Source organism: Jaculus jaculus, chromosome 14 (assembly GCF_020740685.1).
Source record: "Jaculus jaculus isolate mJacJac1 chromosome 14, mJacJac1.mat.Y.cur, whole genome shotgun sequence".
Classification (NCBI taxonomy): Eukaryota; Metazoa; Chordata; class Mammalia; order Rodentia; family Dipodidae; genus Jaculus; species Jaculus jaculus.
The window spans coordinates 28,108,760-28,128,586 of NC_059115.1; the positions used below are offsets into that span (position 1 = coordinate 28,108,760).

Below are 19,827 nucleotides of genomic sequence, written 5' to 3' on the forward strand. Positions count from 1 at the left end.
TCCAGACATTTTCATTATAACAAAGATAGGAGTAGTCCAAGGAGAGGTGGTAGGTTCAATATGGCTTGCAGCAAGTTGTTCCTGCACTAACATCGTGGCTGTAGCTAATTTCAGAAGTTAGGGGCCATTTATATATTTAAGGTATTTTTTTATTTTTGGTTATATATATCTCTCTGAGTGTTTCATACCATGTAGATAGCCAAAAGTTAATTAAGGATTAATTTTAGAGTTCATTAATAGCTCTCCAAAGAGACTTTAGGGACCCAGAAGTAGCCGCATAGTTTACTGGTGCCTTACCTGTTAGGATGAGTCAGGGCCATGCTGGCCAAGTAATTTTCCATTCTTTGGAAAGTCATGAGGGCCGATTGTTCCTCAATTGTGACTCTCCTGTTTTAGAATGTACACCAGTTTTGTTTGGTTCTCCATATCCTCCCTGCTCAGGAAGACAGGTGACTTACCGGGGAGCAGTGTAGAAGTGTCCCATCATCTCCAGTGGCCTCATGACATGGGAGTACAGGCCAAAATATTGACACTTTTTACTCTAATGATTCCAGTTGGCTTTGGCTTATATATAGGTGATTAACACAATCAGAAAGGATATATGTACATATAGAGCACATTTGATTACTGAAATCGACTTAGTTAAAGAATGGCACAAGGGCTTATAAAATTATTTTGTCCTATCTTTAAATTTTTTGTTGTACTGTGTCAGCATAAGCCATATATCTGAGGCATAGGAAGTAGGCACATCTCACATTTTAAATATCTAACATTTATAAATATAGGCAGAACCTGTTACCAGTCTTGAAAACAGTACAAATTGATTTATAAACTTAACTAATTTAACCTAGAAATTATCAGAAAAGAACAAGTAATACAGTATAAGGTCTTAACACCTGTGTGAAAACATCTTTGATTAGTGCAGATACCTATGTGGGTACAAATTACCCAGAGAACACTGGAAACAGAACCATGGAGCTTGAATTATATATATATATATATAATATTTAAATATATATATAAATAATATATAAATAATATATATATTATATACATGTATGCATATACATATATATTATATACATGTATGCATATACATATATATTATATACATGTATGCATATACATATATATTATATACATGTATGCATATACATATATATTATATACATGTATGCATATACATATATATTATATACATGTATGCATATACATATATATTATATACATGTATGCATATACATATATATATTATATACATGTATGTGTGTGTGTGTATATATATATATATATATATATATATATATATATATATATGTATGTATGTATTTTTTTTTTCAGATGAGGGCCATTGTTTGAGCATGAGGCTGTACCCTAAAGTAGGGAACATGTCTTAAGACTAAATTTTGTTATAAGCACTGAACTTAAGATGTAAAAATTGAGACAGTTACTTTTCATACAATAGAGTAGAATTTGTTCTTTTCTGAGCCAAAATAGTTAACTAAATATTAATATAACCATTGATAAAAATTTTTTGAAAGAAAAAACATTTGACAACCAATGATTTTGGCTTAAACTTGATAGCTATTGATTTTACGTACCACAGAAATTTTTATAAACATAAAACAATTTTATGTTTTACCCATGACTTAAATTTGATAAAACTTAAGCAAGCTATCCCAACATATTTTACCCTGAAAATTAGTTTTGTTTTTTTTTTCTTAAAGTTTGTAAACAGTTTAAAAACCTTTAATTTTAGGCATGGTGTTTAGGTTTGGCCTGAAATTTTCTTTTTCTTTCTTTCTTTCTTTTTTATTTTTTCTACATCCACACACCTTTATTTATATACTTTAACATTCTGATCTAAGTACCACTCAAAAGGCATTTTTAACAAGTAATCATTGAAAAATTCTTCCCCCCCATCATTAATTATCTTTTTTTTTTTTTTTTTTTTTTTTATTCCCCTGAGGTAGTGCACCATTCCTGGAAGTACTGCAATACCAGGTCGATGCATGGAGTAGAGAGAACAAGCTCCTATTCCAACTCCAAGCTCAAAAACTTCATTTAATATATTGTCCTCGGATAGAGGACATATCAGATATTAAACTGATAAGAACAGATACTACCCTTGATCTTAGCCAAAAGGCCATGAAGTGATTATCTTTCCTATAAGGCTATTAAAAAATTACACCAAATTGATTAATCCTATTACTAAAAAGAAAGCAGTCTTAATATAATTTTATATCATTAATACCAATAACACACTGGGGAATGGTTTTATTAGGAGTAACTAAGGCAAATCGTGTTGTTATCTTGAGGCAGGCTGGCTCAGACGTCAGATCAGTTGCCTCCTCCTTTTAAGTAACAGAACATTACAATCTTTTTTAAAATATCTGACAAATTATAAGTTACCTCTTTAGAGGAAGTTTTGTTGTTTTTAATAATCTTCTATGTAAGGTGAACTTGATCTAAAACAAATATCTGGCAAATTCACTCCTGTAAAAGACATTCAACTTTTCCTTTTTAATTTCTATGCTTAGGTCTTTGATTTCCTTGAAATGGTTCTCTAGAAGAGAAAGGAATGTCACCTGTGTCCATCTCATCTCTTTAGTTACAAACAGTCACAAACATGACACTACTAGCAAGGACAATGAGCACGTATAAACACATATACACACATATAAAAAGAACATATCTTCCTGATAAAATCAAAAAGAACTTGAAGCAATCTCAATTCCTTGTGTTTTTAAAATATCTTTTACTATGGCAATTACCTCCTTTTTACTCTTTGTTAAATCTTGTTTTTTTTTTTTCTTTAACCATGTTCCTTGTGCCTTGAGAGAAGTTTTAAGCCTTTCAACAATTTATGCTTACTTAGGGTCTGTCCCATGATGGAAACGGAAAGAGGAGTAACGGCAAGACCAGAGGGCAACATTCCCGGTTGGGGAAGAGAAAGGAATGTCACCTGTGTCCATCTCATCTCTTTAGTTACAAACAGTCACAAACATGACACTACTAGCAAGGACAATGAGCACGTATAAACACATATACACACATATAAAAAGAACATATCTTCCTGATAAAATCAAAAAGAACTTGAAGCAATCTCAATTCCTTGTGTTTTTAAAATATCTTTTACTATGGCAATTATCTCCTTTTTACTCTTTGTTAAATCTTTTTTTTTTTTTCTTTAACCATGTTCCTTGTGCCTTGAGAGAAGTTTTAAGCCTTTCAACAATTTATGCTTACTTAGGGTCTGTCCCATGATGGAAACGGAAAGAAGAGTAACAGCAAGACCAGAGGGCAACATTCCCGGTTGGGGAACCGCCATGGAGGGTTCCCTGATGGGCCTGACGTGAACCTGACTGCAATTTTAAAAACTGGCAGCCACTCTAAGAGCATTTACTGGCTGTTGTGTACCCAGTTTTGTTGATAGGAAGAGAGGCTAGATAGGAGGTTTTTTCCAATGCCAGAACGGGCTGTTGGAATTCGCACAGGGAGCTAGGGGCCTTTGGCCAATGCCAGAGGGTAGCCCTGGCCAAGAGGCTTCAGTTGCCCTGTTGCTATGTTGCAATTCCACACAATGGTGCCAACTGAAAGTAAAAGGAGGAAGAGAAGTTCAAAAAGGAAATCCTGCAGTTCTTGTGTCTTGAAAATCTGACTCAATCATCTTTAATTTAATAGCCTGAAATTCGTTGCTTACCACAAATCGATCAATTTCACAGGCAGGCTTTTCTGCATCGATCACGGTGCAGGTCTGTATTACAGGTGAATTGCCTGTAGTGACCTCTATGCAGACCTTCACTCACCCCTCCAGTGGAGTGGTGGTCTAATGGCTGGGTCAGCTGTCAACTTGAGCGACGCCCAGTCACACTTTGTACCTCAGGCCCAACGTTCATTGAGCACCACGTACTCTGGCCAGAGGGGAGTCAAACAAAGAAATGAAGGGAAAATTAACCTGAATGAAAGAAGGCAAACAGACACAAGAAGGAGACCATGCTAGATGTTTGTCAAGACCTTGAGAGTTTATTCTCACATGTAGGTTTATATAGGGTTGTAGGGGCAAGGGGACGTGGTCAGAGCAAGGAGTTGCAGGTGGAAGGGGACATGACCAGGGCAAGGAGTTGTCAGGAAAACCTAGAGGGGATGTAATTAGGTGTTCATCTAACCTTTCCTCAATGGCTTAACATCCTGACTGCACCAGGCTTCACATTCTGACCATAAACTGGCCTTTTGCAAAAGATAAGATTCTGTAAGCAGTCTGCTGACTGGTTCCAGAAGTACCTAACAGAAAGCTGGATGGACCAGCTTTCTGAGTAATGAGCCAGCTTATGAGCAGGCCCAGGCAAAATGGAGAGGCTTTTGCTTTATGGCCCCGACATCTAAGTTCATTAGGGAAATAGGCCAGTAGTTTTCTTTTCTTGTGGCATCTCTGCCTGGTATTGGAATTAGGGTGATGCTACCTTTATAAAAGGAGTTGGGTAGCTTTCCCTGTTCTTCAATTGTGTGGCACAGTTTGAGGAAGATTGGTTTGAGTTCTTCCATGAAGATTTGATAGAATTCAGCTGAGAAGCCATCTGGTCCTGGACTCTTCTTTTTGGGGAGTTTTTTTTTTTTTTTATTACTCTTTCAATCTCCATGAGTGTGATGGGTTCATTGAGGTGATTAATCTGCTCTGAGTTTAGCTTTATAGATGATATGTGTACAGGAATTTATCTATCTCCTCCACATTATCCAGTTTTGTGGAGTAGAGGTTTTTGAAATAAGTCCTGATGATTCTCCCAATTTCACTTATGTCTGTTGTGATCTCTCTTTTTCATTTTGAATTTTGTTAATTTAAAGCTTTTCCTTTTTTTGCTTAATCAAATTGGGCAGGGGTTTGTCAATCTTGTTTATTTTTCCAAAGAACCAGCTCTTTGTTTTGTCAATTGTCTTAATTGTTTCCTTGGTTTCCAATTTATTAATTTCTCCTCTCATATTAATTATGTCTTTCCTTCTGGAGCTCTTTGGGTTGGATTTTTCTTGTTTTTCCAGTGCCTTTAAGTGGATGGTTAGGTTATTGATTTGGGATCTTTCTGTCTTTTTTATGAAGGCATTGAGTGCTATGAACTTTCCCCTGAGGACTGCCTTCATTGTATCCCATAAGTTTTGGTGTGATGTGTTCTCATTGTCATTCAATTCCAGAAATTTTGCAATTTCCTTTTTTATTTCATCCACTATCTATTTGTTGTTTAAAAGTGTGCTGTTCAGTTTCCAGGTGCCACTGGGATTCTTGGTGGGTCTTTTCTTGTTGATTTTTAGCAATATAGCATTATGATCTGATATCATGCAGGGAATTATGTCAATTTTCCTAAATATGTGGAGGCAGTCTTTGTGACCCAGTATATGCTCTATTTTAGAGAATGCTTCATGGTCTGCTGAGAAGAATGTGAAGTCTTTGGATTTGGGATGGAAAGTTCTGTAGATGTCTGTTAGGTCTAAGTGCTCTATGGTTTTGTTGAGCTTTCTTACTTCCCTGTTTAGTTTCTGTTTGGATGATATGTCTATTACTGATAATGGTGTATTGAAGTCCCCAGCTATGATGATGTTGGTAGTAATTTCTGTTTTATTGTCAAGTAGGTTTGGTTTTATGAACTATGGTGCCCCTGTGTTTGGTGCATACAAATTTATAATTGTAATATCTTCTCGATGGATCATTCCCTTGATGAGTAGGAAGTAGCCTTCTTTGTCTTTTTTGATTATTTTTGGTTTGAAGTCAATTTTATCTGATATTAATATAGCTACACCTGCTTGTTTCTTATTCCCATTTGCTGGGAATATTGTCTTCCACCACTTTACCCTGAGGAGGTGTCTCTCTTTAGTGGTGAGGTGGGTTTCTTGAAGGCAACAGAATGAGGGGTCTAATGTTTTGATCCATCCTGTTTGCTTGTATCTCTTGATGGATGAATTAAGGCCATTAATATTTAGGGTAATGACTGTGAGATTTGATTTGATCCCTGTCATATTGTGGTGGTAGATGTGTGTTGGTGTTTTCATAGGCTTTGAAGGTTTTTTTGTGCCTACTCTGGGTTTGGTTGTTGTGATCTTCTTCTTGTAGGCATTTGAGTTTGGTTATTTGTTTCTTCTCTGTAGAGAATTTCCTGAACTACTCTCTATAGATTTGGTTTTGTGTTCATATAATTGTAAAGCTGAGTTTTGTCATGGAAAGTTTTTCTTTCACCATCTATTATGAGCTATACTTTTGCCAGGTAGAGTAGTTTTGGTTGTAATCCATGGGTTCTTAGACTTTGGAGAGTTTCACTCCAGGCCCTTCTAGCTTTCAGGGTTTCCACTGAGAAGTCTGAAGTAATTCTGATGTGGTTACCTTTGAAAGTGGTATGCTGTTTTTCCCTCACTGCTTTTAGGATTTTCTCTTTGATGTCCATGTTTAGAGTCTTAATGACAATATGTCTTAGAGAGTTTCTCCTTTGGTCCAGTCTGTTTGGAGTTCTGTTGGCTTCTTATATCTTGATTGGCCTTTCTTTTACGAGACTGGGGAAATTTTCTTCAATTATTTTGTTAAATAAGTTCTCCATGCCTTTGGTCTGAAACTCTTCCCCCTCTGGTATTCCAATGATTCTGATATTAGGATGTTTAAGTGTATCCCACAATTCCCTCATGTTCTGTTTGCAGGAACTTTTGAACTTACTGAAGTTTTTGAACTCTTGAACTGTTTCTTCCATCTTGTCTTCTTCCAGATCAGAGTTTCTATCCTCCACTTTGCTGCCTCAATTCTTGAGAGCCTGTAGAGAGTTTTGGACTTGTTCAATTAAGTTTGAATTTTCTACTACTTTTCTATGTATCATTTCCATTGCTCTGTTAAGCTTCCTTTTCACATCATTTTCTGATTTTCTTAATGATTCTTAGAATTCATCCTTGCATTTCTTTATGTCTTCATTTAGTATGGCCAGCTGATTTTTAAGGCCCTCTTTTTGTTCACTCTCCCTCAAAACTCTTAACTCTCTTTGAACTCCTTCCATTCTCTTATCAAATTATCCTAGCTTAGTGATGGTAGCATCCACATGATTATCGGTCCTTTGTTGCTTTCCTGCAAGTTCTACCAGTAGGTTGGTCAGGGTTGCATTGCTCATAGCTTCAGTTTGATGTTCTGATCCTAATAACTCTTCTATGTTTTGGTTCGATGCATTTATTGTAGGACTGGGTGGTCTAACTGGGTTTTCTTGCATTTGATTTTTCAAGTTACTTCTTTTGCACTGTGGTCTGCCCATGACAGTGTATGGGCAGGTAGGTGGGTGGATAAGTCTGGGCTCTAGTGGAATGGGAGTCTGAGGCAGCCTGGGGCAGTTGCCAAGCAGCCTGTGCTTTGGCTCCCACTTGTTAAAGCTGCCTATCTATTGCCTGACATGGGCGCCAAAGTTGCCTGAATTCTCAAGTGGTAATGCCCCAAACCTGCCTGCATTCAAGCTTGGAGTGGGTCTGAGGTACCAAGCCCTGAAGCAGCCCAAACTCTGGCTGGGAATACTGGGACCTGGAAACAGTCTGCGCTCCCCCACCACAGGAGAATGTAGGATGGTGGGCATTGAAGACAGGTAGGGGAGGGCATCTGAGCTGGCGCAAGTGAGAGACACAGTCTGGGTTTGTGTGGCAGTTGCCATTGGACTGGGCTCACTGAACAGTAATGTGGGTAAGTGTGCAGAGCAGTTTAAGCTTCCACACACAGGGCTCAGCACGCAATTGGAACATAGGCGGGTGCAGGGCTGCTGCAGGGGTCTGTGATGGCTATTTGGTGTTAGGGGTAGTCTACTTTTCCCCAAGGTGATTGAGGATTCCCTGTTCTTCCCCCCCACACCCCCGTGCCCTCTCACTGATAAGAAGACCTAGAAAAGGCTTAATGTCTTGCCTTTCTTTCCCTGGAATTTGAAGCACAGCTAGATGGTCGCCATCTTGGCCGGAAGTCCAGTTAATACATTTTTCATGGGTCTGGGGTCACTAAGAGATTTACCAGGCCAACATGAATATAATGTTAATATAGAGAGACATTTATTTTTAGCCATGACTAACCCAATCCAGAAACTCAAGAGTCCATCCCCAGGTTACATCTGGTCAAGGGTTATAAGGACAAATTGCTAAACTAGTCTATGTGACAACAGTGATGAGGAGCCTAATTATAAAAGCAAAGAGAAAAAGAACCATCAGCAGTTATCTTCTTCAAGAAGATAGCCTGTTATTCTGCATACCAAAGGTAACATTTGCAAGGTACTACATCCTATATGCCAACAGCAACATTTCTTTACAACATTGCCTTATCCATCACATTCCCACATCCATCACACATTTCAAATAAAAATGATTTTTTAAAAATTGATGAAATGGGCTGGAGAGATGGCTTATTGGTTAAGCTACTTGCCAGCAAAGCCAAAGGACCCAGGTTCAATTCCTCAGTATTCACTTAAGCCAGATGCACAAGGTGGCTAGAGGCCCTGGCAAGCCCATTCTCTCCCATTCTCTCTCTCTTTCTCTCTTTCCTTCTCACTCTCTCAAATAAATAAATAAATAAATTATTTTTAAATGATTAAATAATGAGGGGATTCTCCAGAACTGTAGACAGGATAGATAAACCCCAGGCCAAACTGATTAAAGGAAAAAGAGAAGACTCCAATCAACAATATTATAGATTTAAAAGGAGATGTTAAAATAGGTAACACTGGGGCTGGAGAGATGGCTTAGCGGTTAAGCGCTTGCCTGTGAAGCCTAAGGACCCCGGTTCGAGGCTCAGTTCCCCAGGTCCCACGTTAGCCAGATGCACAAGGGGGCGCACGCGTCTGGAGTTCGTTTGCAGAGGCTGGAAGCCCTGGCGCGCCCATTCTCTCTCTCTCCCTCTATCTGTCTTTCTCTCTGTGTCTGTCGCTCTCAAATAAATAAATAAATAAAATTTAAAAAAAAAAAAATAGGTAACACTGATGTTGGGAGAACGATTAGGGCCCTTTTAAAACAGTTATATTCCTCAAAACTGTAAAAATCTGAAAAAAAAATGGATGTATTTCTTACTTTATAATGCCTACAGTTGCAGTTACTTACACACTTCTAGGATAAACACTCTAAAAGAAGCAGATTATGAGATGAAAGGGCCTATTTAAGGCTTTCAGATTTCAGGATAAGCATGATCATGGTGTAAGAATCTAGCTCCCTTCCACAGATTCATAGAAAAAAGACACCACCAACATCCAGTGCTCCAACTACTCTAAACACAGTTTGCAACTATATTAAAAAATTATCAAGTGTTATCGCCTCCATCAGCCTGCTGATTTAGATTTTAATTGCAAGCTTAATTAAAAATACCTCAGGTATCTGGCTGGAATCTGGAAGACAGCCAGAGCCCAGACACTTAGCACATCTAATACTGGAAAGTCTCACATGACCTAATGGGGGAAAGTGGCCAACAACTGTCCAAATAATGTGGAATCTAAGCTACTAAGAAACAAACACCCTGACTTGAACACACAACTGCAATACTGGCCCACAGCCCTGGTGATTAACTAACAGCTTTCTGATTGGCTAAGAGATCTACTCAGTGGAAAGGAACCCATATCTGGAATTGGGAAATAGGTCTGAATCCTATACAAACAATGATTTTGCTTTCCGATGTCAAGCCCCCACTAATCCTGGGCTAAAAGATGGACTACATCTCTCTTAATTACTCTATATGACCTGTGTTGAATTCACTCTCTTGGAGAATCTGCTTTTCTTTTCCGGATGGGAGTGAGATCCAAGGAGATAAACCACCTGATGCACTTCAGCTAAGCTCCAGCTGAAAACACAGAAACATTGAGGAGATGAGCAGGAGTGCTGCTTCCATGGTGAACATGATAATCAGTGCCAGGGTGAAGGATACAGACACTGAGGACACTCAAGACCCTCAAAGGCAGAGAACCATATGTTCTTAAGTACCTAGCACTGAAGCAGACTTACAACACACCTAACATGTGGCTCAGGGAATTCTGTGGAAGAGAGGGCAGAAAGATTGTTAGAGCCACAAATTGAAACATCATGCATAGAGGCAATGCTGCTCCCTGATAGCTGACTGCTGCTCCCACAATGCATAACCCATAACTCAACGAGGCTAACCTGTGACCCCAATGCAGAGGGCCCCCTTCAGAAAGGGGAAGGAATGAGGGAAAGGATGATACCAATATGTAATATTTTTTCCATTTTAAGTATGTCCATAATTAATATTTTTTAAAATACCTCAAGTTATGGAGGACATACATTCTCATTCAAACCACCACATTTTGTACCTGGCCCCCAAAGACTCATGTCATTCTCATAATTCAAATTGTATTCAGTATAACTCAAAAGGATCCTATAATTTTTACAAACTTTAACTTTGTTTTAACTTTGTTCAAAGTCCAAAGTCTCATCTGTGATTCAAGTATGTCTTTTAATTGTGAACCCTGTAATCTCAAAGCATAAGTTGTTATTTCTAACACATAATGGGAAAAAATAAATGCTTGCATTGCAAAAATGCATAATGAGGAGAGGCTGGATCAGTGTAAAAGAAATAACCATGAGGCAAATACCAAATATGTTGGACTTGAAGTTCAAAATCCATAACCAGTGATAGAGTCTCCACATTTCCAATTCTGCACCTCTAGCTGGGCTGAGAATTGAAAGCCCTATTTTAGATGCCAAATAAGGCCATTATATAGAGTCTTGAACTTGAACCATAGTTTGAAGTGTAGACTTGAAGATATTTTGGATCTACCAGGACTGGAACAGCTCTCCATGACAGATTTCAAAGCTGTTTCCAAATACCCAGCAGCAGCTAGAACTAATTCATCTTTATACAATGGCTGACTAAACATCCACATAAAAATTCCAACAACTTTGCTTCACATGCCACATCTCATTGGCTCCTGCAACTGGTTCACCTTCATACAATGTCTTTAATGAGTCTCAACACAGGGGCCTCAACCCTGCTTTACATTCCAGGAACAGAGTGTAATTTATAACTCATTTCCCTACATTTTTCATGCTTCTAAAACCAGTACCAGGTGAGGAATAGCCACATTTGTAAATTTACAGGGGAATAAACCTTGACAAGATCTCTTCTTTAGAATTCTTTGTTATTCTGCCACCTTGCAAATTAGTTTGTATTCATGCACAATTGATCATTATATCGGTGTGTCTCACACTCAGGCATCTTTTCCATTTTCCCAATGTGAAGCAGTTGGTCCACCCATATTGGTGGTAATTGACTTGACAGTTGAAGCTAAAGTAACCTAAACTAGTTTCTGTAACTTGAAACTTCCTTGTATTTTTCCTGTGGTAAACTGTGTATCTTTCACACCTTTATATTCTATTCCATCTGTTCCAGTCATGTTCCTGTTGCTAGCAGAAATCATCTGACCAAGAGCAGTTTGTGGGGAAAAAGGGGTTTATTATGGCTTACAGACTCAAGGGGAAGCTCCATGATGGCTGGGGAAAATGATGGCATGAACAGACAGTGGACATCACCTCCTCACCAACATCAGATGAATAACAGGAGAGTGCCAAATACTGGCAAGGGAAAACTGGCTCTAATACCCATCAGCCTAACCCCAACAATACACTGCCTTCAGGAGGTGATAGTTCCCAATTCTCCATCAGATGGGGAGCTAACATTCAGAACACCTAAGTTTATAAGGGACACTTGAATCAAGGCACTCCACCCTGGGCCCCCTTAAACTGATAAAAATCCATGATGTTAAAATGCAATGCATTCAGCCCAACTTTAAAAATCTCCATATTTTTTTAAAATTTTTTTAATTTATTTATTTGAGAGTGACAGACACAGAGAGAAAGACAGATAGAGGGAGAGAGAGAGAATGAGCACGCCAGGGCTTCCAGCCTCTGCAAACGAACTCCAGATGCATGTGCCCCCTTGTGCATCTGGCCAACGTGGGACCTGGGGAACCGAGCCTCGAACCGGGGTCCTTAGGCTTCACAGGCAAGCGCTTAACCACTAAGCCATCTCTCCAGCCCAAAAAATCCCCATATTTTTATCAATCCTAATGATGTTCATATATCCCCATACTCAAAGCTCTTTTTTTATTCTCATAACTTCCAACAAAAACTTTTATTGTTCTTACCATAACACTTTTAATATGACCATTTTTCCCCCTCAAAAGGCCTTTTGAAATAACTTTTTTAAAGAAAGAGTAGATCAGGTTTGACTTATGCAGTTTACCCAGAATAAACATATAGATTTTGGAACTTTGTTTCTTTTATTTTTTAATTTTTATTAACATTTTCCATGATTATAAAAAAAATCCCATGGTATTCCCTCCCTGCCCCCTGACACTTTCCCCTTTGAAATTCCATTCTCCATCATATTACCTCCCCATCTCAATCATTGTACTTACATATATACAATATCAACCTATGAAGTACCCTCCTCCCTTCCTTTCTCTTCCCTTTATGTCTGCTTTTTAACTTACTGGCCTCTGCTACTAAGTATTTTCCTTCTCACACAGAAGCCCAATCATATGTAGCTAGGATCCACATATGAGAGAGAACATGTGGTGCTTGGCTTTCTGGGCCTGGGTTACCTCACTTAGTATAATCCTTTCCAGGTCCATCCATTTTTCTGCAAATTTAATAACTTCATTTTTCTTTACCGCTGAGTACAACTCCATTGTATAAATATGCCACATCTTCATTATCCCCTCATCAGTTGAGGGACATCTAGGCTGGTTCCATTTCCCAGCTATTATAAACTGAGCAGCAATAAACATGGTTGAGCACGTACTTCTAAGGAAATGAGATGAGTCCTTTGGATATATGCCTAGGAGTGCTATAGCTGGGTCATATGGTAGATCAATCTTTAGCTGTTTTAGGAACCTCCACACTGATTTCCACAATGGTTAGACCAGATTGCATTCCCACCAGCAGTGTAGAAGGGTTCCTCTTTTTCTGCATCCCTGCTAATATTTATGATCATTTGTTTTCATGATGGTGGCCAATCTGACAGGAGTGAGATGGAATCTCAATGTAGTTTTAATCTGCATTTCCCTGATGACTAGTGACGTAGAACATTTTTTTAGATGCTTATATGCCATTCGTATTTCTTCCTTTGAGAATGCTCGATTTAGCTCCATAGCTCATTTTTTGATTGGCTTGTTTGATTCCTTACCCAATTGCTCAGGCAATAAAACCACAGATTAATCACTGGGACCTCATGAAATTACAAAGATTTTGCACTGCAAAGGACACAGTGAAAAAGGCAAAGAGGCAACCTACAGAATGGGAAAAAAATCTTTGTCATCTATATATCTGATAGAGGATTAATATCTAGGATATACAAAGAACTCAAAAAGTTAAATAATAAGGAAGCAAACAAGCCATACAGAAAATAAATAAATACATAAAAATCCAGCAAAAACCCATAATGGCACAGAATAAACATTCACACTGCAAAGAATGGCACTGGGTATAGCAAATAAATATTCAACAAATAGGAGAGTTGAAAAAACCAGGGCAAACATTCAAACTCTATAGCTCCAAGTGCAACAACTCGAGTCAGTGACAAATCTCCAAGTCTGATAATTCTAACCAACAACAAGTCTCTGGAGTTCCAATTCTGTCCCTCCAGATAGGCTACTCACAGTCCTGGAAAACTTCATCTTGGACTAGAAGCTCTCCTTATCAGCAATCTTGTGGTCCTAGTATCACCACTGGCTATCCATTGCAAACTGTGGTCTATCCTCATGACTCCATCGGATCAAAATGAAGGCAATCCTTCACACTGCCTATGGCCATATCCAAAACACAAGACTGTATTGCAAATTCAATGACCCTCTTTTTCCTGCGTGTCTTATATTGCATAATACCAGGCAGGGTGCCAATTCGTAAATTCAGGTAGGGGCAAATAAAGCACAATTTGAAGAAAAGTATACTTCCTCAGCCGGCCCAATCTCAATGGTTGTAATCTCTTATACAATTGCAGCTGAACAGACAGCAGTTTTATGACAAATGTTTCATTTTTCCTGTGCCATATCCCTCTGTTCATACCAGTCCATTTCTATGCAATGCAACACTACACAAATTCTCATGACATGGACAGAACAGCAAGCCTCTAGCACAAACTTCTTCTAGGTTAGTCTAGACAAAGCTCATTCTCACCCTCATAAGCCAAACCTCACAGACCAGAATATTCCATCAAACTATACTTAACAGCACTGCAAGGTATCTATTAGGTCAAGATTTCAAATCCTTCCACTTCCTCTCAAAAATCAGCTCCAAAAGCTGAAAACCACACAGTCAGATGTCTAGTAGAAATGGATGCACTTTTTGATACCTACTTTACTGTTACAGTCAGGTTTTCATTGCTGCCAAAAATCACCTGACCAAGAGCAGCTTGTGGCAAAAAAAAAAAAAAAAAAAAAAAAAAAGTGGTTTATTTTGGCTTATAGACTCAAGGAGACACTCCATGATGACAGTGGAAAATGATGGCATGAGCAGAGGGTGGACATTATCTCCCTGCCAATGTCAGGTAGATGACAGCAAGAGTACAGTGTGCCAAACCCTGGAAAGAGTAAGCTGACTATGAAACTGACAAGCCCACCACCAACAGTATACTGCTTCAAGGAGGTATTAATTCCCAAATCTCCATCACTTGGGAAACTAGCATTCATAACACCTAATTTATGGGGTACACCTGAATCAAACTACCATACCATCCTCCAAGCATATCAATCCATTGCTTTTAAACTCGACTTGATAAAATATTTAGGGCATGGATGGAAGACCACAACTAGCTTTGCCACCAGTACCTAAATTCCAACAAAATTCTCTGCTTTGCTTTTGTTCATAAGCTAATTCTTGACAGTACACATTGTCTCCTTATCTAGCATTATCAAAATTACCAGAATAGACTATAAATCTTTGCTTGCAGCATGGCAAAGTTTCTCTATTTCAAAGTATCAAGTTTTTCCACATTCCTCCTGCAACCACATTCCAAAAGACCAAACACCACATATTCTTATTCATTGCAGAAAGAACCACATTTCTGGTTTAAAAGAAAAGAAAAAAAAAACAAAACAAGTTTGGTTGCAGTTATTTTCATGTTGCTGGGACAAACACCAGAAGCATCTGATGGGAAGAAGTTTACTTCAGGCTTACAGAATCCACAAGAAGCATTGTCATGGTGGAAGAAACTGTCTCACTTCCTGTTGCAGTCAGGTTCACATTGCTAGCAGAAAACACCTGACCAAGAAAGCAACTTGTGGGAAAAAAGGTTTTATTTTGGCTTACAGATTAGGGAGGAAGCTCCATGATGGTAGGGGAAAATGAAAGCATGTGTATAGGGTGGATATCAATTCCTGGCTGACAGAATATGGACAAAAACTACAGGAGAGTGTGCCAAAAACTGGCAAGAGGAAGCTGGCTATAACCTATAAGCCTGCCTCCAACAATACCCTGCCTTTAGGAGACTTTAATTCCCAAATTACTATCAGCTAAAAATCTTGCATTCAGAACACCTAAGCTCATGAGAGACACCTGAATCAAACCACCACATTCTTCCCTTGTCCTGCATAAACTGATAACCACACAATATAAAATGCAATGCATTCAGTCCAACTTTAAAAGTCCCTATAGTTTTTTTAAATCCTAAGAATATTCAAACATCCACATAGTCCAAGGTCTTTTAATTGAGCCATAATACCAAAAACACCTATAATGTTACAGAATAAACATTGGCATTGGCAAAGCAAAGAAATATTTGATTAATTAACACAAGATTTAAAGCAGCCAGGGAAAATATCAAAGTGTAGATTCAAGTCTAACAACTCCAGTCAGTGACAAGTCTAAAAGTATGATAATAATAACCAGTAATAAGTCTCTGGAATTCTAATTCTGGCCCTCCAGCTATGCTACTCACAGTTCCAGAAACTTCATCCAGTGCTAGTAGCACTCCTTGGCAGCCATCCCACAGTCCTGGCATCTACATTGCATCTCTATTGCAGTCCACAGTTTATTCTCTTGGATCCATTGGGCTTCACACTGCCCCTGGAAACTTCCAAATTCAAAACCACATTGCAAATTCAGTTGCCCTCTCTTTCCTCCATTTGTTGTACTCCATAATACCAGGTTGGCTATAAACGTGGTAATTCAGGGTATAATAAAGCATACTTTGAAGAACAGGACACTTTTTCAGCATTCAGGCCCTTTCCAAACAGTCTGAATTATTCCTCTTTTCACAATGCAGAACAGCTGGCCCAATCTCAATGGTTGCAATCTTCCATAAAGTTGTGGCAGAACAGGCAGGCAGTAGGTTAAGCCCAAACATTTTATTTTTTCTGTGCAATATCCCTCTTCTCACACCAGTCTATTTCTATGCATAAATTCTCAGGACATGGCATAACAGCAAGTCTTTCACATAAACTGCTTCTGTCCCAGTCCAGGCAAAGCTCTTTTTCACCCTCATAAGCCAAACCTCACAGCCCATATTTCTTATTGCGTTCATGTCTTTCAACTCTAAACAGCATAGTCCATCAAGCTGTACATATAGCACTGCAAGGTGTCTCTTATGTCAAGGTTTCAAATTTTTCCACATGCCTCCTACAAAGCTGTTCCAAAAAGCCAAAGCCATACTAGTTTCTAGAAGTAATGATACCACTTCTTGGTAATAACTTTACTATTGCAGTCAGGTTCATTCTGCTGGCAGAAAACACCCAACCAAGAGCAGCTTGTGGGATTTTGCCTTACATACTTGAGGAGAAACTCCATGATGGCAGTTGAAAACGATGACATGAGCAGAAGATAGAATCACCTCTTGGCCTACATCAGGTTGACAACAACTTCAGGACAGTGTGCCAAACACTGGTGAGAGGAAGATAGCTATAATACCCACAAGCCCATCCCCAACAATGCACTGTTTCCAGGAGACTTTAATTCCCAAATTCCCACAGCTGGTACCTAGCATTCAGAACATCTAAGTTTATGGAGAACACCTGAATTAAACCACCATACTTCCCTAAATACATTTCAGAGAGACAACATAAACATCCAGCAAATACCAATTGCCAGTGCTCAAACTGGCTCGTTGCACACTGTAGGGCTGGACTAAAAGATCAACACCTCCTTTAAGAAGGTAGCCTGTGACTTACATTGCAAGGTTAATCAAAAATACAGGCCAGGTGGAATCATATACCCACATTCAAACTACCACATCTACAAAAATTAAATACAGAAGAGGTAAATTTACTAAATAGAGTTGTAACATCAAAGAAGATTAAATGTTTTTTGTTTTTTTTCTTTCAAGGTAAGGTCTCACTCTAGCTCAGGTTGACTGATCTAGAATTGACTCTGTAGTCTCAGGGTGGTCTCGAACTCACAGCTATCCTCCTACCTCTGCCTCCCAAGTGCTAGGATAAAAGGCATATGCCACCACTCCTGAAATAGGATTAAAAATTTTATTAAAGTGTTCCAACTGAAAAACACCCAGTTCCAAGTGATTTCACTTCTCAATTTATTTCACATCATTGGAAAAAAAAGAATGCTCACTGACTCTTCCACAAAGGAACAATTACATTAATCCTAAAACCAGAAAGAAATACAAGACAAAAAGATCCAATTTCCCCTTTGAACTCAAATTCAAAAACTCAATAAATTTTGTTGCAAATTTAATTCAAGAATGCATCAAAAGTATCATCTATATAGATGAAGTTGGAATCATTCTAGCAATGAAAAGATGGTTCAACATCCAGAAATCAATAATCATAATACATCACTTAAACAGAATAAAAGGAAAAAGAATCATATGATCATTTCTGTCGATGCAGAAAACATCTTCAACAAAATATAACATTCCTTCATGGTTAAAATACTGGCAAGAATAGGGATGGAGAGGTCATATGTCAACACAATAAAAGCCATATAAAACCAGCATAAGACCAAAAGACACTAACTGGATAAAAATATTTATATTAAAACATTAATGCTAAATTTTGGAACATGACAGAGGTATCCACTCTTACCACTGCTATTCAATATAGTAATTTAAATGTTAGCTCAGGTAGTAAGACAAGAGATAAAATTTGGGGGGGTCAAACTAGGCCTATATACAGAATATATGGTTCTATACATAATTGAAGACTTAACCAAAATACTCTTAAGCGTTTGAAATTATTTTAGCAAAGTAGCAGGATATAAAAGCAACACACCTAAGCAGTAGCCTCCATATGACAATGATATTGAAAAGAAATCAGGAAAGTGTCCCATTTACAATGTCCACAAAAAATTAAATGTCTTGGAATATCCCTAACAAAGAAAGTAAAAGACCTCTAAAATGAAAATATTAAAACACTGAAGAAAGAAATTAAGAATGGCACATGAAGGAGGAATGACCTCATGTATCCTAAGAAGTAATATCATTAAAATGGCCATCCTGGGAGGAAACAAGCCACAGGAATGTCAACAGAAAGCAGCTGACAAACTTGAATTCTACTTCTCACATCAAACTTGCAAGTCCCAACTCAAAAATATTATCTGAAAAAGGACTGAACCAAAGGCAACTGTGTACTTGTTCCAGTCCCCAGAAGAAGCTTGGAGCTTAACTCATTCCAGAAAGTCTAACAGTGACTAGATCAGGAAAATCAGCACTTGTCTTTGTCATCAGGTAAGCAAGGCATCCCAGTGTTCTAACCAGATTTGACAGGAAGTTGCTCACACAAAGTAGACACTCTTAAGGCTGAAGTGCACCCAACCCAATCCAGTGGATAGTCCTCAATCTCACACCCACCTATATCAATTTAGATGAGGATGCCCCACACAGGCTATACAAGAGCTGCTATCATTGCACACTCAGTGAGGCAACTAATCTCAAGATGGGAAGACTCTAATGTAAAACAAATAGCACACAATACCAAGCAAAGGGATCTAGGCTATCTAGTTCTACAATATAAACCTTCAATAAAAGCTTAGAGGAAACAAAGAAGCTCAAAATGAAATCTCAACAGTCATTTTAAACAAACTTAATGAGACCAAGCCCAAATGACTGATTGATAGAAAAGAAGCAGGACATAGAGTAATCAAACAGGAACTCCAAGAATGGCTGAAGAAAATCAATAAAAAGCATAAAAATAGCAAAGCAAAAGGATGGCTTAGTGGATTGAAGAAATGCAAGAAATTTACTCAAAAGATGAATGAAGAACATGGAAGACAATCAGGAAACAGTATTACATAGATGATGTAATGAAATTGAAGTTAATCAAAAAGAGATCAACAGAAGGCTAAAGGAAGTTGAAGATAATCAAAAAATAAATGAGGGCTGGAGAGAAGGCTTAGCAGTTAAGGCACTTGCCTGTGAAGCTTAATGATGCATGTTTGAGTCTCTAGATCCCATGTAAGCCAGATAAACAAATGTGAAGAAAGCTCAAGGTTTCACATGCCCACTGTGTAGTGCATCTGGAGTTTGATTGCAGGGGCTTGGGCCCTGGTGTGCAATTCTCTCTCTATCTTTTTCTCTCTCTGTCTGTCTCTTTTTCTAAAAATAAATTAAATTAAAAGAAGTAATAAATAAATAAATAAGAGGACTTCCAGCCAAGATTGCATCTACCTAAGCAAGCCTCATTTCACAGGGAAGGAAAGGCAAAATCTTTGGTTTATTTTGTTGTATTTTAAATTATTTTTTTGAGAGAACAAGACAGAAAGCAGGAGAGAGGGAGAGAGAGAGCATGCCAGGGCCTCCAGCAACTGCAAAAGAACTCCAGACACATGTGCCACCTTGTGCATCTGGCTTATGTGGGTCCTGGGGTATTGAACTGAGGTCCTTTGGCTTTGCAGACA

At 38.4% G+C, this 19,827-nt stretch overlaps 1 non-coding gene across 1 annotated transcript; it reads right to left on the bottom strand.

The window, feature by feature from the left end:
• Window positions 1-1,967: 1,967 nt before the first annotated feature.
• LOC123454989 lies at window positions 1,968-2,158 on the bottom strand. The gene has a single exon (XR_006633624.1). It is a non-coding gene; the product is annotated as a U2 spliceosomal RNA (small nuclear RNA).
• Between the last annotated feature and the right edge of the window lie 17,669 nt (window positions 2,159-19,827).